The sequence below is a fragment of the Mustela putorius genome, unplaced genomic scaffold (genome assembly GCF_011764305.1).
Source record: "Mustela putorius furo isolate JIRA1106 unplaced genomic scaffold, ASM1176430v1.1 tig00000743_pilon_pilon_pilon, whole genome shotgun sequence".
NCBI lineage: Eukaryota > Metazoa > Chordata > Mammalia > Carnivora > Mustelidae > Mustela > Mustela putorius.
Window position 1 is genome coordinate 1,939,146 of NW_025421464.1, and position 24,538 is coordinate 1,963,683.

The following is a 24,538-nucleotide window of genomic DNA, read 5'->3' on the forward strand; positions in this document are numbered from 1 at the left end:
ATAGTCCTAACTGCTCTACTATCCTGTCCACCAACTTTTGGGATGTAGTGACCACAGGCTGAGGCATTTGTCCTGAGACTATGGGGAACTTTAATAAGTTCCTGCGTGAGACAGACACAGAGGGAGAAACATAGCACAGGGCCGCTAAGAGTCACTGGGACAGTTCTTACCCCATAGTTCCAGGGATGGAGCAATTTCCCTCACACCCGGAGGAAGTCCCCACCCATCCCGGAACTACCCTCTTACCAAAGCCATGTAACCCCTTGGTTTCTGAGGTCCTAAGAGCCCTGTGTGGGGCAGTCCAGGCTCTCAGCATGAGGAGTCTGGTCACACTTCCTCCTGTAACTTCCAGAGGCCTTTCCAGGATCACTTCTCATTATGGTTTCATTCCTGGCACTGCAAGAGGGGGGAAACCACAGGCGGTTAGACAGCTGCTTCCCAAAAACCTCTAGAGGTGATATAAGGATGGGACTTCCCTACCAGCTAAATTTCGTGGGGACAGTTTTGATCCATGGTCAAATGGTGACATTAGTGAAATTGTCTCCAGCTGCCCCTTACAGTGGTGACTCTTTTCATTTTGGGCCCTGCAACTTCCTACATTCTCCCAGCTTCCCACCAGAGGCTCCTAGCAGACCTTCACAACAGAGTGTTGGGAGGAGTCCTCAGGCCACTGTCCTTTGGTCACCATAATTTTGAGAGCATGCACTCTGTACCAAGCATTGTGCTAGACAAGAGGGAGATATAGAACAAGCTCTGTCCCCTGGCGGGGGTGGGGGTGGGTGCTCACGGCTTGATGGGGGAGACAGGTCCCTAAATAATTACAGCATAAAGTTCTCAGTTGTGAAACTGAAGAGTGAGCAACTAGCTCTTCCTAGGGCAAACAGAAAAGGCTTTGCAGAGGGGGTGACTTACAAGCAAGACTTTGAAGGATGAGCAAAACTTTTGGCAAGTAGAGGAAGGTAGACAGGAGAGCCCTCCAGAAGGGGCCATCATGAGCAAAGGGCAGGGAGCTTGAAGGAGCATGGCACCCTCCAAGACTGGTAACCAGTTAGCTCTACAGCACCAGTGAGGCACCGCGGCCCCGGGGGCCAGACTGAGTGAGTTCTGAATCCCAATTCTATCATCTGCTAGCTGGCTGACCTTGGATAAGCTCCTGAATGTCTCTGGTCTTGGTTTCCTCATCTATAAAATAAGGATAATAATAACTCTCATAGATCTTGTAGATCGTTGCAAGACTTCAGCATGACCCATGTAAAAGGACATACAGGAAGTGCTCAATAAATGTGACCACAACTATTTTTGGAGGAACATAAGGTGTGGAGGGTGAGAAACAGGACTTATGGGAGAGGAAAGCAGAGGAGCAGGCAGACTGAGAAGTCCCTTGAAGTGCAGGTCATGGGGAGTGACCACAAGGGGTCTAGCTGCTTGGAGAGGTGGGTTGACTAGAGGGCAGAGGAGAGCCTGGGCCCTGAGAGCTGGGGCAGGACCTGATGACCAAAGCTGAGACCTGACTCAGATGTGGTGGGAGGAAGGAAGAGGAGAGAGCACTGTTCAGGGAGGGGCAGGGGTAAAAAGGCTCCCTCCTCCCTCCCTGCTCAGAAACTCTGCCTCTCACAACCTTTGATTAGATTCATTCATTCATTTGTTCCTTCCTTCCTTCATTCCACAACTGTTTAACACTTGAACCTTGGCCTCTTGGTGTTTACATTCTAGAAAATTTATACTACTATTAAGCAATGTAGCTTGGAGCTTCTAGATCCAGTCTCCACCCATTCAGGCTTAGATGATCAGAAATTAGCAGCCCTATTGGTGTGCCCTCCCATTTCTTGCCTATCCTCAGACATTTCAGATGAAGGGCAAAGGATCTTAGAGTTAGGCCAGCCTGTCCTGCCTACGTCCTGGGATGGTGAGTTCACAGGTGACAGCCCTTTCGGTCCAGTGCAAGAATTAACAACTGCCTCCTTGCCCCCCTCCTCCCACCTCTTACCCTCCCCCAACACACACACCAGAACCTTACGGGGCACAGCTGCTCCCTAGACCATGGGCAGCTCTGCCCTGATGCCCAGAAGATGACATGACCTGCAGAAAATTCTCATTAATGTCTAAAAGTGACTTGTTCCAAAAAACAAACCAAAAAAATCCTTGTTTTTGAAGCTTATTGTGTAGACAAAGGGATAGTGTCTTTGATGTGCAAAGAAGATATTCAAACAAATAATAAACACTCCCAGTGCAATAGAAAAATAGGCAAATTATTTGTACGGGGCCTCAGAGAAGAAAATACAAGTAACTCTGAAATGTGGCAAGTGCCAACCTCACATATAGTAAGAGAAACATACATTAACACCACATCGAGAGAACATTGTTCAGTCACTGGATTGGCTAAGTTTGGAAAGTCTGGTCACTTACCATGTGGGTACAGGTGCGAGGAGACAGACATTGTCCCACGTTGCTGGTAGAAATGTACATTGCTATAAACCCTATTTAACAATATTTTACATGCTTGGACCTGTTGACGCAGCAAATACACAGCCAGGAACTTCTACGTTTACACTCAAGTAGAGGTGATGGATGGGCAAAGAAAACTATTGAGATTAGAAATAAACAAATGGGGGAACCTAGGTGGCTCAGTGGGTTAAGCCTCTCCTTTCGGCTCAGGTCATGATCTCAGGGTCCTGGGATAAAGCTCCGCGTCGGGCTCTCCGCTCAGCGGGGGGCCTGCTTACTCCTCTCTCTGCCTGCCTACTTGTGATCTCTCTCTCTCTCTCTGTCAAATAAGTAAATAAAATCTTAAAAAAGAAAAAAAGGAAATAGGTGCCTCGTTAGCGCAGTAGGTAGCGTGTCAGTCTCATAAAAAAAAAAAAGAAATAAACAAATGTTCAGTGATCGGAGACTGGTTAAGTAATCCGCAGCTCACACAGATAATAGGATGCTATACAGCCATTAATAAAAATGAAGAAGCTTTCTATGAACGGATGGGAAATTACTTCCAAGATAAAGTAAGCGAGGCGGGAAAAGCAGGATGCAGAGAGGCACACACTTTGAAGAGCGGTGTCCTTTTGTCTAAAGAGGGTGGAAAATGTCTTTGTGTATATGCACAGGATAGTTCTGAAAGGATATAAGAAATGGGTTCCAGTTGTTGCCAAAGCTGGAAGAGTGTATAGTTATAGAATAAGGAGAGAAGGAAACCCTCTTTCATGCTGTGTCTTGAATGTTGTACCACAAATACGAATTACATAAAAGCAGTTTTGTTAAAGCCGCTATTGTGATACTTATTGTACTCTGTAACACCATCTGTTTCCATGACTGTCTGATCTCACCCCACATCCACCACTCCCAACACACACGCACACATCTTGTGAGGGGAAAAGGGATAGTCAGTTCTGACTCATTCCTGTACTCCATGGAGCCCAGCATCACACCCAGCACAAAGCGAGAGCTCAGAAAATTTGAATACCTGTTCATAATGACTACCTTCTTCTTCTTCAAGAAGACCCCAGTTGGTCTAGCCTCGTGGTAGTCTTGCTTTTGTGTAGACCACTCCCACATTGAATAGGGATGACCTGTGGAATCAACAGGCTACTTCACCTTGCTCTCCTGGATCACTCTTTCTTAGGGGAGAGCTGCCCCCATGTTGGGAGCACACTCAGGCAAGCCTTACCGAGAGGTTCACTTGTTGGGGAATGGGCACCTCTTGTCCTGGGAGTGAGGCATCTTGGAAATGGATCCTCAGCCTCAGTCAGTCTCTCACATGATTCCAGGCGGCTCTCGACTGCAGCCTCATGAAAAATCTCAAGTCAAACCACTGAGCTAAGCTGCTCCCCAATTCCTGATCCACAGAAACTGTGTAAGATAATAACCCTTTGTAATGTTTTAAGCTGCTAAATTTTGGGTAGTTTGTTACACAACGATATATACCTAATGCAATCAATAAGTCTTTAATAAGCATTTACTGAGTTTCAGTTCTGTGGGGCAGTGGAAGGGAAAAAGGCATGCTTCTGCCTTCAGGGAAACAGGCCATGTGCACACTCATTCCTTCAGCTGTCATTTATTCTTTTTTAAAAAGATTTTATTTATTTATTTGACAGAGAGAGATTGCAAGTAGGCAGAGAGAGAGGAGGAAGCAGGCTCCCTGCTGAGCAGAGAGCCCGATGTGGGGCTCGATCCCAGAACCCTGAGATGAACCATGACCTGAGTTGAAGGCAGAGGCCTTAACCCACTGAGCCACCCAGGTGCCCCAATTTATTCTTATTTTTTAAAAGATTTTATTTTTCACCCAACTCAAACTCACAACCCCAAGACCAGGAGTCACACACTCTATTGACTGAGCCAGCCAGATGCCCTTCAGCTAACATTTATTGAGCACTTACTATATTCCTGGTCCTATCTTGAATGCTGACTCATAGAATGCTGGCAATCAAAATACACTGTAGGACAAGAGGAAACTTTCTAGAGTGATGAAATGTTTTCTTATGGAGTTGAAGTTATGTTGATGCATATGCATTTGTAACTACTCAGCAAATGTACACTCAAGCTATGTATTTTGTTCAATGTAAATTTTACATTAAAAAAATACTGTAAAGAGTAGTACCTGGGTGGCTCAGTCGGTTAAATGTCGGACTCTTGATTTCTACTCAGGCCATGATCTCGGGTTCCTGAGTTGAGACTTCTGTGGGGGTCCTCCCTAGCCATGGAGGCTGCTTGAGACTCTCTCACTCTCTGCACCCCCTGCCCCTCCCCCCTTCTAAAAAAATGCTGTAAAAAACATTGAACTCTAGTTAATAATATGTGGGCTGAAGTAATTAACTTTGAAATACATTTTAAAAAGATGCATTGATGACGGGCCTCTGGGTGGCTCAGTGGGTTAAGCGGTTCAGAATCTGCCCTCCACTCAGATCGTGATCTCAGGGTCCTGGGATGGAGCCCCCCACCAACCGCACTGGGTGCTCTGTGGGGAATCTGCTATCCCTCTGCCCGCCCTCCCACCCCCTGCTTGTGCGCTCATTCTCTCTCAAATAAATAAAACCTATTAAAAAAAAGATGAATTGATGGATAGCTGGATGGACAGACAGACATGTGATGAAGCAAGCAGAATGTTAACAATAGAATGTAAATGGTAAGTACTATAAAGCTCTTGTTGTAAATCTTTCAATTTTGCTGTATGTTTGGAAATTTTCATAACAAAATGTTTAAGGAAAAGACCTTCAATAACCACATACATCAGCCCTCTCGTTTATTATTACTATTTTAATTACACAAATAAATACGGTCAAGTTTAAAAATGAAAAAAAAAAAAAAAAAACCCCAAAACCAAAAACCTGAGAAACAGTCACCATCTCTTCCCCCTGATTCCAATGTTCCTATCTTCCTCAGGGACAACTTCTGTTCTTGTGGGCTGTAGAGTTTCCACACCTTTCCCTTTAGGTTTACATACAGATATAGGTAAATACAAAACCATGTTCCTTTTTAAGTGTACTTGCATAGTACTCTGCAAGTATGTCTTGGAGATCTCTCCATGTCAATTCGTGCACACTGCCTCAGATTGTAGGATGTGCCTTGTTCAAGGTGCAAAGCTCAGAGAGGTCTGCAGAGAGGAGGTTTGCAGAGAGCAAATCAGAATTGCTGGGACTGGAACCCATTCTCCTGGTTCTGGAGCCCGGGCTCACTTCCGCGGGGGCGTGGCCGCCGCCTTGTGGGGGCGGGGCCGGGACCTTGGCCTTATTTCGCGGAATGCTGGCGGGTGGCAGGTCTGGCTTAGCACCCTCAACCGCCGAAGGGACCTGCATGAGCTTGTGCGCACCCGGACCCAGGAGGAAGTCCGATGAGTGCTTCCTCTTTTCTTGCCCTCCGGGGACGCTGGGGGAAGGCAGGGGGTTGTGAAACTGAACTGTCCCCCAACTCCCCTGTGGGGGGCGGGGTATGGGGAAACCCGTCAGCTGGAGGAGGCACGCAGCTGGGGTCAGAAAAACAACTTCTTGGGCTCCCCTCAAAACCCCCATTCCCGCCCAGTCCCGCCAGACCCCTGAGTAGGAGGTCAGCTGACTCTAGAATGGTACCTGGTGTAGGTAAGCTTCTGAGACACACCCATAGTCTTCCCGGTCACCCACAGGAGAAAGCCCCGGCTCCTTATCAGCTTCTGCAGCCATTTCCAGCCTGATTTTCCACCTGTCTGCGCCCAGGGGCTTCAGGCACCAACAACACAGTAGTGTTTGTGGTTCATCAGCCAAGTCAAGCTGTTTTTCCCTCCAGTCTTTGTCAGGCTGTCTCTTCTGTCTGAAATACCCTTTGCCATGCTCTTCTGTTAGCATCCTTTAAATGTCGACCTATCGCCTCTTTCAAGAAGTCCTCCTTGAGGCACCCCAGGCGGGACCAGTGGCCCTCCTACTTAGCCCTACAAAACAATGGGCCTCTCAGTACTTCCCTCAGCATTTTCCACTCTGTATTTGAGTTGTCGGTTTAAGTTTGTCTCCCTGATTTGATTGGATGTTGCTTGAAGGCATCTTGTTCATCTTTTCGTGCTTCCAGCCCCTGGCAGACATGCAAGTAATAAGCCCTTTATAAATATTAACAGAATTAACCAAAGAATAAAGGGTTTGGATCTCAGTGCGATCCTTGACTGGCTGTTTGCAAACCTTAAACTTCAGTTTCTTCATCTGCAAAATGGGCAGATGAATAGTACCTGCATGGAGCTTGCAAATAAGCAGAAAAGACAGACAATAAACAGATTAACTTATTATAAATGTGTATTATAGTGCCTGGTAGTGACAAGTTCTCTGACAAAAACTGAGGCAGGGTGGGGGAAGGAGCTAGAGGTGATGGAGAATGTAGGAACTTGAGGAAGGGGCATCAGTGACCTGTTGGGGTGGTTGTGAGTTTCTTAGGAGCTGGTCTTCTCAGATTTTCATTTACCTCTCTTGGAAAATGAGGGCAGCAGTGACCTGCCTGGGAGAATATTGCTGTCAAATGAACACTGACTACTTTTGTAAATAAAAGGGGAAATATCTGAGCCCTGAAGTAATGACTGTGGCTCTCTTCCCCATCCCCCATCTTGTTTTGAATATAGAACAATCAACAGTGGTCCCAAAGAATTTGAAATATGAAATGCAAATGCCCTCTGAGATAGGAAAATATATTTTTGAAAGAGCCATCATCTGACTCACCATAAAGTGAAGCCAGTGTTGTTCCCCAGTTCATGCCCTCCCTCCAGGACTGAGCCCTGAGATGTGTCCCCTAGTCCGAATATTTCTCCCTGCTCCTCAGGCTGCAGGGCACTCTTACTGAGTTTGTGTACTCCTTACAAGCATGGGCTTTAAAGGTACACCGGAGACTCACAGAACTCAGTTTGAATCCCAGCCCTGTCGTTTGCTGGCTGTGTGACCTTGGGCAGGTGTCTTTACCTCTCTGAGCTACCCACTACCCACTTGTAATCATTCCTATCTCAAAGAGATTTAAATCAGGTGAAACAAGTGAGGGCACAATAATAAGAGCTTTTAATGTGATGATTTAATGACCTGGTGAAATAGGTACTCTTATCATTCCACTTTGCAGATGAGAAAACGAAATCATAGCTAGTGAAAGGTAGTTAGTCCAGCTTCAGTGCCTTTGCGTCCATCGTTCCTCCATCCCTGACCCATGGTCAAGTACACACCAAAAACTATTCTTGACTTTTTCATCCTCTAAAAATCCTACCCAGCTCTATCTCTCTATTGATTCTATCTCTGTCTCTGATTTAAGTATTTTTTTTTTTTTAAGTAATCTCTACACCCAATGTGGGACTCAAACTCACAACCCCAAGAACAAGTGTCACATGCTGGTAGACTGAGCCAGCCAGGCACCCCCAAGTCTCTGATTGTTAAATTGACTTTTAGTTTTTGAGCAGTTAATATATTTAAGTGTTTCACAATTCTAGTGTACAAAGAGTATACTAGGACCAGTAAGTCTCCTTCCTGCTCTGTCACCCAGACCATCAACATTTGTTATTATCTTTTTAATTTTAGCCATTCTAATGTGTGCAGTGACATCTCTTTGTATTTCCCTAATGACTAATGATAATAAGCATCTTTTCATGTGCTTGTTAGATATTTGTATAATTTTTTTTTAGAAATATCTATTCAGATCTTTTGTCCACTTTTCAATTATGTTGTCTTTTTATTGTTGAGTTGTAAGGGTATACATATTTGAGCAACCAGTCCAATAGGAGATCCGTATTCACCCCCATTCTATGCATTATCTTTTCATTTTCTTGATTGTCCCATTTGCTGCACAAGTTTTTGGTTTTGATGAAGTCCAACTTATCAACTTTTGTTGTTTTTACCTGTGTCATATTTAAGAAGGCTTTGCTTAATCCAAGGTCATGAAGATTTTTATAGTTTTAGCTCAGACATTTATCTATGATCCATTTTGACTTATTTGGTGTGAGGTAGGGATCCAATTTAATGATTTTGCATGAGGTATCTAGCTTTTCTAGCACTATTCCTAGAAAAGACTATTCTTTCCTCCATTGAATTGTCTTGGCACCCTTGTTGGAAATCAGTTGGCCATAATGTGAGGGTTTACTTCTGGACTCTCAATTCTGTTCCATTGTTATATATTTCTATCTTTATAAAGTACCACACTGTCTTGATTACTGTAACTATGTACTAAGTTTTGGAATTGGGAATTTTGAGTCCTCCAACTTTGTTTTACTTTTTCAAGATTGCTTGGTTGTTCTGGATTCCTTGCATTTCCCTATAAATTTTAGGATGAGCTTGTCTATTTTTTCAATATATGGGAATTATGTTGATCAATTTAAAGACTATCATCACCTTCACAATATTAAGTCCTCCGATCTATAAGCAAATATCTTCTCCATGAGATATCTTTCTCATTCTATAAGATGACTTTGTTTAGGTCCTCTTCAGGTTCTTTCAAGGGTGATTTTTTAGTTTTTGAATTATCTTGCACTACTTTTCTTAAAATTATTCCCAAGGATTTTATTCATTTTAGTGATGTTGTAAATGAAATTGTTTTCTTAACCTTATTTTCAGATTGTTCATTGCTAGTGTATAGAAATATGACTAGTTTTGGGGCACCTGAGTGGCTCACTCAGTTGAGCATCTGACTCTTGATTTCAGATCAAGATCAAGGGTTTTGAGATCTCAGGGTCATGAGATCAAACCCTATGTTGGGCTCTGGGCTGGGCATGGAGCCTGGTTAGAATCATCTCTCTCTCTATCCCTTTGCCCCTCCCTCCCATTAATTAATTAATTAATTAAATTTTTAAGATGCGATTTGTTTTTATACATCCTTATTCTCCTTGACAACAACAATAACCATTATTGTTATAGGTTATTTCCAACCCTTTCCTAGTAAAAGTGGTGCTGTATTGACTTCCCTTGTACATACCCATGAAGTTTCAAGTATTCTGATCTTTTCTCTTTCTGAGCTTATAACTGTCAGTTGCCACCACCTTGGCCCATGCCATCATTATATTACCCTTGGACGACTGCCTCAACCTGCTCATTGGGTTCCCTGCTTTCCTCATTCATGCCTTTCCAGTCCACTCTCCACCCAGCAACCAGACAGATCTTGTTAAAACACAAGCCAGTGTGGTTTACTCCTCTGCTCAAAACCCTCCAATGGTTCCCATCTTGTGTCAGTTAAAGTTTCATACCAACACCAAGACTTCTTGGCCTCATAATCTGACTTCACTACCTTTCCAACATCATCTCCATCACTCTCCTCTGCACCCACACTGATCCAGCTACATGGCCTCCTTTATTCCTTAAACACACCCAAGTGCAGTTGCACCTCAGGACCTTTGCCATTACTGTTCCTTCTGTTTGGAACACACTTCCCTCAGATTATCACATGACTTATTCCCCCAGTTCACCAGGTCTCAGCTACATGCTACTTCCTCAGTGAGGTCCTCCCTGACCACTCTGTCTCAAGTCACCTTCAACCCTCTTGCCGTGATTTATTTTTCTTGTAATCCTATTACCCTTGTACATAAGATGTTAATTGATCTTCACAAAGGTTCACTGAGATAAATACTATTGTTTTTTCCACCTCATAGCTGGGAAAACTGAGGCTCAGAGGGGTGATCTGATTTGTTCAAGATCATTCCATTGATAAATGGCAGTGCCAGGGTTTGAACTCTAGTTTGATCCCAAAGAGGCAGCATTTAGCACTACTTCTTGTGGTCAGCTATATTCCCCATGACAATGAATGAATGAACTGATAAAATATTTGCCACCCCAAGTACTGGTAAGGCAGCGTTTTAGGATAAATTTATAATTGTATAAATGTTCTTTGATGCTAATATGAATTAGATGGGAAATTTTTTTTAAATTAAAAATAACAACAAGGGGCACCTGGGTGGCTCAGTGGGTTAAGCCTCTGTCTTCAGCTCAAGTCGTGATCCTGGGGTCCTGGGATCAAGACCCGCATTGGGCTCTCAGCTCAGCTGGGAGCCTGCTTCCCTTCCTCTCTCTCTGCCTGCCTCTCTGCCTACTTGTGATCTCTGTCTGTCAAATAAGTAAATAAAATCTTAAAAAAGAAAGTTCGAATGGCCTTTTAAAAATAAATAAATAATAAAAAGAAAAAATAAAAAGAACGACAATACCAAATTGGCAAGGATGTGGAGAAACTGTAAACTATATTGCTAGTTGGGATACAAAATGGTATAATCGCTTTGAAAAACAATTTAGCTGGGTATTATCAGGTTAAAAAATACACTCACTTGACCCAGCAAATCCAGCCCTAAGTATTTCCTCAAGAGAAATGAAAACATGTCCACACGAAGGTTTGTGCATAAATGTTCATAGCAGCTTTGTTCATATAACCAAACCTGAAAACAGCCCAAATGTCCATCAATAAGGAAATGGATAAACAAATTGTGGTATGTCTACACTGTGGAGTACTACTCAGCAGTGAAAAGGAACAAAATACTGTAACACGTAACAACATGGAAAATCTCAAAAGCAATATGTAAGTAAAGGAAGACAGACATAAAAGAAACATATAGTATGATTGTATTTATTTGAAATACTAGAAAATACAAAACTAATTTATAATAGACAAAAAGCCAAAAACAGTGGTTACCTAAGGCAATGGAGGGGGGAGAAGCTGACTGCAATAGGGTACAATGGAACTCTTTGGAGTGATAGAAATGTTCTATATCTTTTTTGTTGTTGTTGTTGTTTGTTTATTTATTTGACAGAAGCGGGGGGAACACAAGCAGGGGGAGTGAGAGAAGGAGAAGCAGGCTTCCTGCTGAGCAGGGAGCCTGATATAGACCTCGATCAGTACCTGATCGAGGGATCATTACCTGAGCCAAAGGCAGAAGCTTAATGACTGATCCCCCCTGGTGCCTAGAAGTGTTCTATATTTTGATTAGAGTGGGGTTACATGGGTGTATACCTTTACCAAACTCAACAAGCTGAATATTTTAATGGTGCATTTTATGTATGAAACTATGCCCCTAAAGTTGATAGAAGCTTTGGAAACACACGCATAGATTTTTACTGCAGCATTATTTCAATAGCAAAAAAAAAGTTGGGGGGGGAGGTGGAATTGACTGTTAACAGGACAATGTTCCAGCTGTCTGGTCCTTTGCCATCGGAATGACGAACTTGTGAAAGGTGGTGTAGCTGATGCTAATGATGACTGTCTCGTGTCCCCGGAACATGTATCTTCTCTTTCTGGTGGCTGGAGCATGCAAGGGGCAGGCCAGAAAAGCTGGAGGATTAATATCCCCCAGGAGCATCCCTCATCCAATGTCTCCCAGGAGTTAGTACATCAATGCCCCAGCTTCCTCGTCTTCCAGGAAGAATAACTATGAAATGGGAATACCTCAGTGTCTCCAGAATTCCTTCTCCAGCAGGAGTGAGTTCCAGGAACCCACAGTTGTAACTTCATTGGCAATGGTCTCTTAATTGGCTTTTTTCCCTGTCCTATCTTATCTACCTCCCCCCCTACCAGGGTTTTCTATATCTCCCAAATAACCTACTTTCACTTGAATCCATGTCTAGGGTCTGCTTCTGGGGAACTCTTAATGGATGATGGGTGCCTGGGTGGCTCGGTTGATTGAGTGTCTGCTTTTGGCTCAGGTCAGGATCCCAGGGTCCTGGGATCCAGCCCTGCATTGGGCTCCCTGCTCAGCAGGGAGTCTGCTTCTCTCCCTCTGCTCCTTCCCTGCTCTTGCTGTCTATCTCTCTCAAATAAATAAATAAAATCTTTAAAAAAAAAAAAAGACTAATGGATGATACCAAGAGTCAGTCAAGATGTGGGGAAATGAGGGGAGGGAGTTGGGGGGATGGGGTAACTGGGTGATGGACATTAAGGTGGACATGTGATGTAATGAGCACTGGATATTATATAAGACTGATTGAATTTAATTAATTTTTTAAAAAGACTTTATTTATTTATTTGACAGAGAGAGATCACAAGTAGGCAGGCAGAGAGAGAGAAGGAAGCAGGCCCCCTGCTGAGCAGAGAGCCTGATGCAGGGCTTGATCCCAGGACCCCAGGATCATGATCTGAGCCAAAGGCAGAGACTTTAACCCACTGAGCCACCCAGGTGCCCCAGAATGAATTTAATTTAAATTTTAAAAGATGTAAGTATATGTTAGGAGAAGAATTTTGGCAGCAGCCATCTGCAAGCATCAATCGTTCTTGGCAAAGCAAATCTTCACAAAATTCTTACAGAGGTGCACAGGGCACATAGTAGCCTGAAGTTTGTGTCATCTAGTTGTCCATGACTAGGTGGGTGTAAAAATAAACTGTGGAAGATGCAGACAATGACCTTTAGCAACACAGCTAAATATTAATTACAGTGATGGAGTCCAGGGCTGTGACGGTGAAGCACAAAATTGAATAAGTACCATTCAAGTAAATTAAGCATGGAATTAAAATTATTTTTAAAGGGGAACCCAGGTGGCTCAGTCAGTTGAGCATCCAGCCCTTGGTTTCAGATCACGACATGATCTCAGGGTCCTGGGATTGAGCCACACATTGGGATCCACGCTCAGTGTAGAGTCTGCTTGAGACTTACACTCCCTCTCCCTCTGCCCTTTACCCCCTAAAATACATTAAAAATATTTTTAAACTGTATTTTTAAATGAATTTTGTCATTTAGTAGGTGGAGTCCAGGAATGTTGTTCATCATCCTACTATGCCCAGGACAGTCCCGCACAACAAAGAATTATGCAGCCCAAATGTCAATCGTACTGAAGTTAAGAAGCCCTGTGTATCCCTGCACTCTGTACAGTATTGCTGGCTGAATGAATGAGTGAATGAATGAGTGAATGAAGAGATGATGGTGGCCTGAAGTGGCTGGTAGCAGTGGGAATGCAGAAACGCTGTGAGATTCTTACACATTTTGGAAGTGTACTTGAAAGACTTCAGTGCGACAATACCTCCCTTTTTCCAGGAGCAGATGTGCTCTGTCCTTGCCTGGTCCTGGGCACATCTCATTCATGTGGGACCTCCAGTTGCCCTCCAGGCGGGCATCCCGTCCCCTCAGTTTTCAAAGTCCTCTGAGGTGCCGGAAACGGGCCAAGAATGAGCCAGGGCGGTGACTGTGGGTGAGAAACTTTGCACGCCATTTGAATAGCGCGGGGCCTGTATTGGGGAAACCACTGACCACAGAAGGACCCGGAAGGCCTGGGACGCTGTGTGGGGGAGGGGCCTGGCCTCCTAAGAGTGGATTAGAATGGTAGGGAAAAACCGGTCAGATGCTTGGGACGAGAGTGGGAAGATTAGAGTCCTGTGGAGTGGCAAGGACAGGGGTTAGGATTCTTATGGGCCCAGTTGGAACTCTTCGATGAGGGGTTAAAATCCTGGAGGGTAGGGTTGGAATTTTTGGATGGATCGGATTAGAATCCTGAAGGTGGATTAAAATCCTTTGGGAACAACACTGGGATTATCCAGGAGCAGGATCAGAATCCCTGGGGTTTGGGTTATGAATCTGGAGGTCTGGGTCAGAATCCTTTGAGGTGAAGGGTGAAGATCTTTTAGTTGGAGGGATTAGAATCCTTGGGGGCAGCATTAAAAACCTTTGGTTGGGTGAGGCTAAAAAATCCTTCAAATGTGAGATTCAAAATTCTTTGAGGGCAGAATTAGGATTGTGGAAGGAGATGGTGTTGCAGTTCTTGGGAGGACGGGTTTAATCTCCTTGGGGACCGCATTGGGGTTTGGAGAGGCGGGGTTTATAATGAATTAGGGCAGGTGTAAGGGTTTTTGGAGGAGGGGGCAGGGTTCTGATCTTTGGGGGAGGGATTAAAATTCTTAGGGGCAGGGTTATTATCCTTCCAGACCGGTTAGAATCCTTAGGGGCAGAGTTAGAAGCCTCGGTTGGGCGGTATTTAAAAAAAAAAAAAAAAAAAAAAAATCCTTGGAGGCGCCTGGGTGGCTCAGTTGCTTAAGCGTCTGCTTTCAGCTCAGGTCATGGTCCCTGGGTCTTGGCATCCTCTAGGCCCCAAGGGGATCCCTGCTCAACAGGGAGTCTGCCTCTCCCTCTCCCTCTGCCTCTGCTCCTGCTCTTGTTCTCTCTCGCTCTCCCGTCGGCGGTGGGATTAGGGTGCTGTGAGATGGGGTGTGGGATTGGAGTCCCAGCAGTAGAGTCTTCAGGGGCGGGGTTAGGATACATGGGGGTGGGGTTAGCATCGCTCAGGGCGCGGCTAAGGAACCCAGATGGCCTGTGGGTGCCACCGCGTCCCTGGTCCTAGCCGGGGCGCACCACAGAGGCCTAGACGCCCGCGGGTGGGGACGCGGGCGGATCCACGCCAGGGCAGCCAGAAAAGCCGCGCGGCTCTCAAGCCCCTCAGAGCACGTCCCTTGCCTTTTCTGGAAAGTCAGCCCGTCCCCCTTCGGGCACGGGCGCCCCGGGACTCCGGGGGCTGCTGAGCTGGGGGGGCGCTCGAGTTGCGAGGATCCGGGCTGCCCGCCGGACGAGGAGCGGGCGCCCAGGTGAGTGGGGCGGCCGCAGCCGCCGAGCGCCGCCCGAGGGTCTTCGCTGCAGGGGGAACACGGGGTGGTGGGCAGGGCCGGCTGGGGCGCGGCGCGAAGGGGCCGTCGGGGTTGCCGGGAGCTGCGGAGGGGCCATGGGATGAGCGGCCGGGGGAGGAGATGGCCCTGGCGCGAACCCGGGAAAGCTCTAGGGAGGGGAGCTCCGGCCACCGAGTGACTTCCATCCAGCCTCCCCTTCTCCGAGCCGTCCAGGTTCCCTTTCTGCAGAAGTAGAAAAAAAAAAAAAAAAAAACGAGAAGGAAGGGATGGGGCTTCACGGAGACCCGGAGGGGAAGGCCCTTACGGTTCCTGGTGGGGGTGGGTCACGGCGGTTTGGCAGCGGGTTGGAAGCGGTCGTGGGGAAGGGGACAGCTGGCCGTAGGCGTGACGTGAGAACCACACCCGGGCAGGGCTGCAGCTGGGCCGGCTCGCTGCGCTCCCTCCTCCTCCCGCGCTGGGCGCTGATCCCCAGCAGGTCTGGGTCAAACCTCAAAACCTCCGGTACCACAGTGTCTGCCCCGTCACTTTCCACTTCGTCAGACCTTGGGCCAAGTCGCGCTCTCTCTCTCCAAATTCCAGTTTCCTCCTCTGTTGGACGGGCTATTATTCCTTCTCCAAGGCGACAGTGAGCTAGAGTCTCTGGGGGTCATGCAAGGGAAAGGGGGGATTCTGGAAGCAACCCGTCGGTTGACCTTGAGCAAGGGATTTGGCCTTCTTGTGCCTCCATTACACCTGCAGGACGGGGTAGGAATAATAACGACGCCCTCACAGGGCCGTTTGGAAGGTTAAATTGTTATTAATGGAAAGCTCGTGTAGCGGGATGTGACAGGTATACATGTTTAATACATGTGAACTATTGTCATAGCTATTAGGGTCCAGCCCAGTGCTTCTCCAGGATACCAGAATCACCTGGAAGGCTTGTTAAAACACAGATTTCTGGGCCCTGACCCCAGAGTTTCTGATCCAATAGGTGCAGCCCAGGACTGAGAATTTACATTCCCAGGTGATGCTGTCGCTGTTGGTCCAGGTCCCATGCTTTGAGAACCATTGCTGTAGCCTTTGGCCAGCACAGAGAAAGGCTTCAATAGATATTGGTTCCTTTCTCTTCGCCACCCTTTTCTCCTCCTCCTCCTCCTTCTTCTCCATTTCCTCCTCCTCCTTCTTTTTTGGCTGGGGGAGGGGGTATAAAAGTAAAGAAAAGTGGAAGGGATAATATACTAAAGATCCCAGGAACCCATCACCCAGAATTAAATGTCGGCATTTTGTTGTTTGCTTCTTATTTTTTTTTTTAAGATTTTATTTATTTACTTGACAGAGAGAGATCACAAGTAGGCAGAGAGGCAGGCAGAGAAAGAGGAGGAAGCAGTCTCCCCACTGAGCAGAGAGCCTGACATGAGGCTCCATCTCAGGACCCTGGGATCATGACCTGAGCCGAAGGCAGAGGATTTAACCCACTGAGCCACCCAGGCGCCCACTTCTTTTTTTTTTTTTAAATAAATTTATTAAAAGTGACAGATAAAATTGAAGCCTCTCCACCTTGTCTCTCTCAGTCCTGTTTTTCTCCCTTCCCAAAGGCAACCATTGTCATGAAATAGGGTCCTTTCCAGTCTGTGCCTTTAAGAATTTATTCCATAGATATGGATGCATAAATAATATATATTGTTTTTCTGTGTTTTAAAGATCTCCAAAAATGCTATCCAGCTGTGAGATTCTTCTGCAATATCATTTTTCTTTTCCTTGCCTTATCATTAAGTTGTCAGGGTCTAGCCAGGATGAGACACAGAGGCATACATAGTTCATTCCTTCTCAGTGGAGTGTCCCAGCAGGTGACCATCCTATCTTACTTCTCATCCCCTGTTGCTGGACATTCGGGTGTGGAACTACAAGTGTGTTTACTACAACAGATTCTGCTGGGATGATCCTGGATGTATTACCTTGGTGGGGGTGGGAGGGTGCAGGTGTTTCTTGGGAAAACCCTAAGAAGCTGGATGGGTCTCCAGAGGGGGCATCTGTGGCCCTCTCTTCTTGTGTGGGAGGAGGACTGAGGCCTGGAAAGATCGCCCAGGGAATCTTGGTCAGAGAGGACAGAATGTCTGGGTCGGCTGAACTCCCAGGGTCACTGTCCCCAGTCTCTAGTTCTCCACTGCAGGAGAGCAAAGATCTTCAACTGCGTGACACTTGGTAGAAGCACAAACAATGGAAGCATGACTCCTTGGGGAAAAAAAAAAGTTTTTTGGATTACAAATATTTTATTTTCGTGTAGTCTTCTTTTTTGTGCACTTTTAATTTAACAATCAATAAACTGCTGGGTATACAATTTTCATCCTACTTCTTTGCTTAGCACTACATTGCAAACATTTACCCATGTCATTAAAATATCCTAGGATTTTTAAAAATTGTCATTTTATTTTTTAAGTTTATTTGTTTATTTAAATAATCTTTGCACCCAATATGGAGTTTGAACTCATGACCCCAAGATCAAAAGCGGCATGCCCCTCCAAATGAGCCAGCCAGGTGCCCCAAAATATCCTTTAATTTTTTATTTTTTATTTTATTTTTATTTTTTAAAGATTTATTTATTTGAGAAAGAGAGCAAGCAAGCGCAGAGGGGGAGAAGGACAAGCAGGCTCCCTACTGAGCAGGGAGCCAGATGTGGGGTGGGGCTGGATCCCAGGATCCTAGGATCATGACCCCAGCCAAAGGCAGACGTTTAACTGACTGAGCCACCCAAGCAGCCCCCTCGGATTTTTTAATGGCCACATATTATTCCACTGCTTGGATGCACTATAATTTGTTTAACCATCCTAGGAAAGCACTTCCATGTAGTTTGCAACATGTAAATTCTTTTGAGTCAAAATTCACATAGCATTATAAACTTAACCATTTTAAAACCAACAATTTTGTGGCATTTGTGCACCCACCACTTCTATATGGTCCCCAAATATTTTCATCTCCCCAAAAGGAAACAGTGAACCCATTAAAACAGTCCCTTCCATTCCTCCCTCCCCACAGCTCTCGGCAACCCCCAGACTGCTTTTGTATCTTTGGATTAATTTATTCTGACTTCTTCCGCATAAGATAATATTTGCAAGGTTCACACAAGTTGTAGCATGTCTCGGTATTTCGGTTCTTTTTATGGCTGAATAATATTTCATTGTGTGTATATACCACAATTTGCTATGCATTCATCTGCAGATGGAAATCTGGGTTGTTTCCACCTTCTGACTGTTGTGAATAGTGCCACTGTGAACACGCGCCTACAGGGATTTGTTTGAGCACCTGTTTTCAATTTCCTGGGTTTATACCTAGGAGTGGAATCGCTGAGTCATATGGTAATTCCATGTTTAACTTTTTGAGGAATTGCCAGATTGTTTTGTACCATTTTACATTCCCATCACCCATGTAGAAGGCTTCCAATTTCTCCACCTCCTTGCCAACACTGGCTGTTTTCCTTTTTAAAAAAATTACTATTATTATAGCCATCCTAGTGGCTGTGAGAAGCATGGATCTTAATCTCACCCAAATCGGGCTGTTCGCTGGGGGCCCTGACCCCTGAGAGTGAGGAGAAAACTGCATTCAAGGGACCAGCGAGGCCTTGCCCTTTAAACTCTTCCTGGAAAGTAAAGGCAAAATGGGCCGGTCTCCTAAACCACTGTCTCACTGGCACATAGTAGGCGCCTGGCACAGAGTGAGGCCTCAGAAACCCTGAATGCTGGCATGTTGAACAGCCTTTCTCCTCCTCTGCCTGAGACATTTCAGCACGTAGATGTATTTTATTGGCCCCACACAGTGATTCTTTTCAATTAGCTGCCAAGTTTTAACATCAAGAGGACTCACACAAATTTGGATTTCTGTCTTTTGAGAAACTAGCGAAGTTGGCAGTGGTGGGACCAGAGACTCCACCTCCCGCACCCCTCTGCTATTCACTCATGGCAGGTGAAACTGGGCAGGGCTGCCCTGTGGACTACCCCTGAGCTGTCGGTCCCTTTCTTGGATCTCTTTCCTCATGTGGGTGTCCCTGTGGGCCCCTACAGCCATCCAAGTTCTTAAGTCCTACCCCCCAATCACAACAAGGCCTCCCCTTTTATAGAAAAGGAATGCAGGTCCAGAGAGGGTAAGTAGCTTTCCCGAAGTCACACAGCATGTTAGCTGTACAAGCTCTCTTAGCCCCCACAGTGGTTTCTCCAGTTTCCTCCACTGCAGGGCTGGGAGTTTTAGTGTACTTCCAGGGGCCTGGGTAATGATGTAGAAGAAACCCTTGCTCGACTGTAAAACGCACCCTTGTTCTTTTCCGATACCTGTGGCCACACATGCCACGCCCTCCTGATGGCACTGCACCATGGCCTGCATTCTTGATCCTGCCCTAAGACACCCACCCAAGCTCTCACCACCACCCTAAAATCTCTTGGCTTCGGAAACTGAGGTGCAGCCCAGCAAATAGGAAACCTCTCCTTGTCTCTGTCAGAGAAACAACCGTAGTTAGAGCACAGGATACCTGAGTCTGAGTGCCCATGTTGCTTCATAGAAGCTGTGCTGCATTCTGCAAAACTCCTCACTCTGAGTCTCAGAAGTCTCCTCGTCTGAAAAATGAGAATAAGAATACTACCTCCCAACTCACTACAAGTCTTTTGATGTCAATATACCAAACAAACAAACGAATTTAAAGCTCGATATTTTCTGTAGTTATCTGTCTTAACTTGAGTTTCCTTAGAAGCAGACCCTAGAAAATGTGCCGTGCGCATTTACTATCTGGTCTCCTTGGGAGGGGATTTCAGAAACTCCTGGAGGCGGGACGTGAGCCAAAAGAGCAGGCAGTCACTGCCTGCTGCGGGGGGGGGGCGCACCGGGAGCTCACTTCGGCTGGGAGCCGCGGGAGCCAGTGAGCATGCATGGCAGGTGAGGGACCTAAGGTATTTATTCACCCGCCTGCTCCTGTCTCACTGGTTGAAGGCTGCTCTTGGGGGATGGTATTTTTCTTGCCAAGCTCATGGGCAGAGCAGGTGCCAATGGCCACAGAGAACTCTCTCAGGCGAAGAAATACAGGTGCTGATAGCAGGATTGCTCTGAAACGGTGAAGGGCAAGGTGGGGGAGTGGTGGCGCACCGCCAGATCCCCGTGCGTCTGTCCGTCCGCACGTCTGTGCGTCAACGCAGGCGCAGACCTAGGGGCAAGGGGTGGCTGGGGAGAGCCTGTCCAGGGAGTAAGCCAAAGGCACCTTAGATTTATCGGTAAGGTTTTCCTTTTTAATAAGGACGATGTACTGTTTAACCAGGTGATGAAAGGTCATTTTAAAAGCAAAATACATACCCTCCAAAACAGAAAAGAAACTGAGACTCTGTCAGCTATAAAGAAGCAGCTGTGAAAGGGTCAGCGCGTGCGTTGTTGTGGCTTCGAGGTTTCTATTTGTGGGGGACAGATTTGGGGGTAGCTGACCTTGGAGCATGATGGGAAATGAGAGTTAAAAGTTGGCCCCCTGGGGGCAAACTGTCCCCTGTGTCCTGTCTGAAGGGGGGAAACCTCCACATAGTTCCAGTCGAGGAGAGGTTTTGTTCCTCTCCAAGCAGATACCCCTGGCCAGATAAGCCAGCACGGATACCCCTTTTCAGTTTAGACACACGGAAAACCAGGGCACCCAGGAAGTTGAAGGAGACTTCTTTCAATTATTCAAGAATTTATTGAGCACCTACTGGCTCCTCGTTTTACACACTGAGGTACAGCAGTGCATAAAACAATCATGTGTCTTACATTCCAAGGATGACAGATGATAAACAGAACCCTAGGTCATGCATTAGTGTGTTAGTCCAGGTCCTTTGAGAAGCAGACTGTCATCTCAGAGAGATTAAATATGGAAGAAATGTATTAGCGGGAATGCGTGTGGAGCAAGTAGGAGAGGCTAGGTGAGTGAGCGGATGGCAATGTATGTTGGATTCCAAATGAAGAAGAAAGGGAAGGTGAGACGGAGGGCAGCAAAGAAGAAGGAAAGAAGAGGTGGAAATACCTTAGACTCCAGTGTAGTTCCAAGGAAAGCTTGGCAAGGCTGTTGGGGAGCCCTTAGCCAAAGCCTCCTGTCAGAGGTCCCCTTGGCATGGCCTGCCTCAGCATCCCTGCCATACTCCTTCACTGGCTGGAAACAGCCCATGGCTATAGTGATGGTGGACAGCAGCTGGAGCCATTGGTCAGTTCCACTGTCTGCAGTCAGAGATCTGTGAGGCCCATCTTCATGGCCGCCACACCAACTGCTGGGTAAAGCCATGAAGGATACAGCGGGGAAGGGCTAGAAAGTGATGGAAATTGGGGGGTAGGTGTTCCTACTCTTAACCAGGGTGATGAGAGAAGACCTCTCAGAGCAAGTGAGATCTGCAAAGAGACTTGGGTGATGTGAAAGAGGCTTTTCAAGTGAAGAACATTCCAGAAGGTACTATGTGATGGCCCTGAGGTGGAAGCATGGTTGGGGAATTGAGGAATAGCAAGAGGCTTGTGTGACTGGAAAAGAAAACATCAGGAAGGATGACAGGACTGCAGGGTTGGGGGAAACCCAGATCATGGAGCCTTGTCAGCCACAGAAGGGGACTTGGGCTTTTATTTCAAGTGACATGGGAGCCCCAGGAGTTGTTGAGCAGAGGAGGCACATGATCTGATTTATATTTTAAAAGGCTTGCTGGTCTGTAAGAGGCAGAATGGGAATTCAAACCAAGCTCCATGTGACATCAATCTCATCCTGTAGTTTCCAAACTTGCCTGCCCCCTGCCTACCTTAGAGATAAAGTTATTCTAAGGAGGTTCCCAATGGCCCCCTTGAATTCTGGACTTGAACAGGTGACCTGGAGGTAACAATGAACAGGCTAGGAATTTCCCGCATGTTTAGAACAAGTAGGTGACACACACACATGTCAGAGCCAGCCCTCTGGCCGAGTCAGGCGAATGACCAGAGGCCTTCAGTTCCTCTTCAGCATGTGGCTCTGTCACTAGCTATTGTGTAAACCAGGACACAACGCTCAATGGGGTTGCCACTCCAGCAGCAGAACGAAGGTCTCTCCAACAGCTTCCTGTCTGCAAAGTCCAAGTTTTGAGCTCTTTGATCAGAAGCTGAGGGCCAGGAAAAGAGAGATGAGGTGTCAGGGGTGAGCCCCAAATGTCTGTTATGGATAACAGTCACTTGGGGGTTTAGGTGGTTCATTGAGAAAACAGTAAGGGAACCAGAAGTGGGGGGATCTCTAGGGCCCTGCATCCCTGGAAACTCTTCTGGAAATTGTCCCTGATGGGGGAAGTCTTTTTCTCCACCTCCATGGTAGCCGGTTCAGCTCCATGGCTGAGCTGAACTGATAAGGGCAAGTTCCTCTAGTTGGACAGTCTTGAGCCCTGGGCCCCTCAAGGACTGCCTTCCTGAACTTCCTATTTGACTTCCTCATCCTCATCCTGCAGTTCCCCACTGCAGCCTCTGGGGCTGACCCCCAGCAGAGGATGAGTGGCAAGAGAGCTGGGTTTTCATTCTACTTGCCACGGACCACCCGGGGAACCTCTCTACTGTGGATTTCCATTTCCCTGTCTGTAAATGGGCTCTTAACTCTTGTCCTGCTGACTTCAGCCAAGTATGGTCAGGACTGTAGAGGGTTGAACACAATATATTTAGTCCACAAACGTATATGCAGGGCCTAATACATACCAGGCACTTTCTAGGCATGGCTTCAGTGCCATCACCTTCTTGGGGTCCATATTCCATACATCCTTACCTATTCTAATGGATCAGTACCCTCGTCTCATCCATCAGAACATATTATCTATAAAATCTTTGCTATAAGTCATTTACACTTAAGTATGAATTGCATCCCTGGTAAGAATTTCCCCTGCCCGGGGCACCTGTGTGGCTCTGTGGGTTAAGCCTCTGCCTTCAACTCAGGTCATGATCTCAAGGTCCTGGGATCAAGCCCCGCATCTGGCTCTCTGTTCGGCGGGGAGCCTGCTTCCCCTTCTTTCTCTGCCTGCCTCTCTGCCTCCTTGTGATCTCTCGCTTTCTGTCAAATAAATAAATGAAATATTTTAAAAAATAATAATAATAATTTCCTCTGCCCTAGGCAGCACTCTTTGAAGTTTAAGAGGAGGCAGAAGTCCAGCTCAAACTGGCCCAGGCAGGAGAGAGAGATTATTGAGAAGTCCATGAACACATGCTTCAGGAAGGGCTGCATTCAAGGGCTTAGGAATCTGCGTTTCTCCCCTTCTTGGCTGTTTACAACTCTTTTCCAGCCACAGGCCAATGGATGACTCTCAGTGCCCAGGATGGAGTCATATGTCCGCCTCTGCTTCTGTTACTGCAACTCTGCTTGGCCAGACTTGATCACAGACACCCCTGACACACACACACACACACACACACACACACCCCTACAGAGGTTGAAGTCAGCTCTACCCCAATCCATGAAATGAGGGTGAGGGAGAGGTGGTTCCCAAAGGAAGATTGGGAAGCTGTTCTCAGAAGAAAGGTGAGCAGAGACTATGCAGGAAAGAACGATCATCCAATATCTCGCTTCGTGTTTGGAGAAATGGAGGCCCAGAGAGTGGTTGGGAATTGTCTGAGCTCACATAGTGAGCTTGTGGCAGAGGTGAAACCAGAATCCAGGGCTCCTCGGCCTCAGCCCCCACAGGCCTCTGCTTGAGCCTAAAATCTCCTTAAAAACCATCTCTCCTGCATAGTCCACAGGATGCCCAGGAAGTGCCCTGGCCTCTCCCCCTTGGGTTTCACTCCCAGCATGCAGGAGTCCCTGAGGCTCCCCAGCCTGCATGGTGACCGTGGGAACACCCAGGGCAAGTAAACTGACCTTTTTCATTTCCCTTCCGTGTCAGGCCTGCAGAAGCTGAGGGGGGAAGGGGTGAGTTTCAGTTTCCAGGAGCTTCATAATGACCTGAGGAAGCCAGGGGTCAGCACTTCTAAGCTAGTCTGGGACCAGGCAAGCAACTTCTGCTCTCAGAGCCTGGTTTTGAGTCACATTAGACAAGAATCATGTGTTCAGAGGTTTCAAAAAGCTTTTCACATCCCTGTCACCCAGGACTTCAGGCTGAGCCTGAGAAGCAAGGGCCTCCTACTTTATAGGGCAGAGAAAGCAGCTCAGGGGAATTGACCTGCCGAAGGTCACGTAGCCAGTCAGTGGCAGAACTGGGATCCAAACCCACGTCTTCTGACCCCAAGTTCAGCCCTCACTCCACTACATTGGTGGGTCTCACATTTACTGTGTATAAGAAGCTCCTGAAGAATTGTGAGAAATGCAGATTCCAGGTCCTCATCCCCAGAGACTCTGGTTCCTTCAGTCCAGATTGTAACCCAGGGAGATGCACAGAGCAGTAAGGACTATTTGGATACGAGCAGTAAAAATCCGATTCAAATGGTTTCAGACAAATTTGAGAACTTATCTGCTCATGAACTGGAAAAATCCTGAGGTTGGCAGGTTTCAGGCATTGCTGGATCCAGATGTTCATACATGTCTGCAGGAATCACTCTGTCTCCGTCGCTCATCTCTGCTGGCCTCTGATGACTTCACACTAAGACAGTCCCTCCCTTCATG

General features: G+C 46.5%; 1 protein-coding gene across 5 annotated transcripts in view; it reads left to right on the forward strand.

The window, feature by feature from the left end:
• Positions 1-14,655: 14,655 nt before the first annotated feature.
• HCK (HCK proto-oncogene, Src family tyrosine kinase) overlaps positions 14,656-24,538 on the forward strand; it is a 39,895-nt gene continuing 30,012 nt past the window's right edge. For 3 of the 5 annotated variants that reach the window (XM_004746661.3, XM_045084049.1, XM_045084046.1), the window contains exon 1: positions 14,816-14,946. The gene's annotated coding sequence lies outside the window, so the exon portion shown is untranslated. Of the gene's footprint in view, positions 14,947-24,538 lie in introns of all 5 variants that reach the window. The other 2 variants (XM_004746663.3, XM_004746664.3) reach the window with 1 other exon arrangement.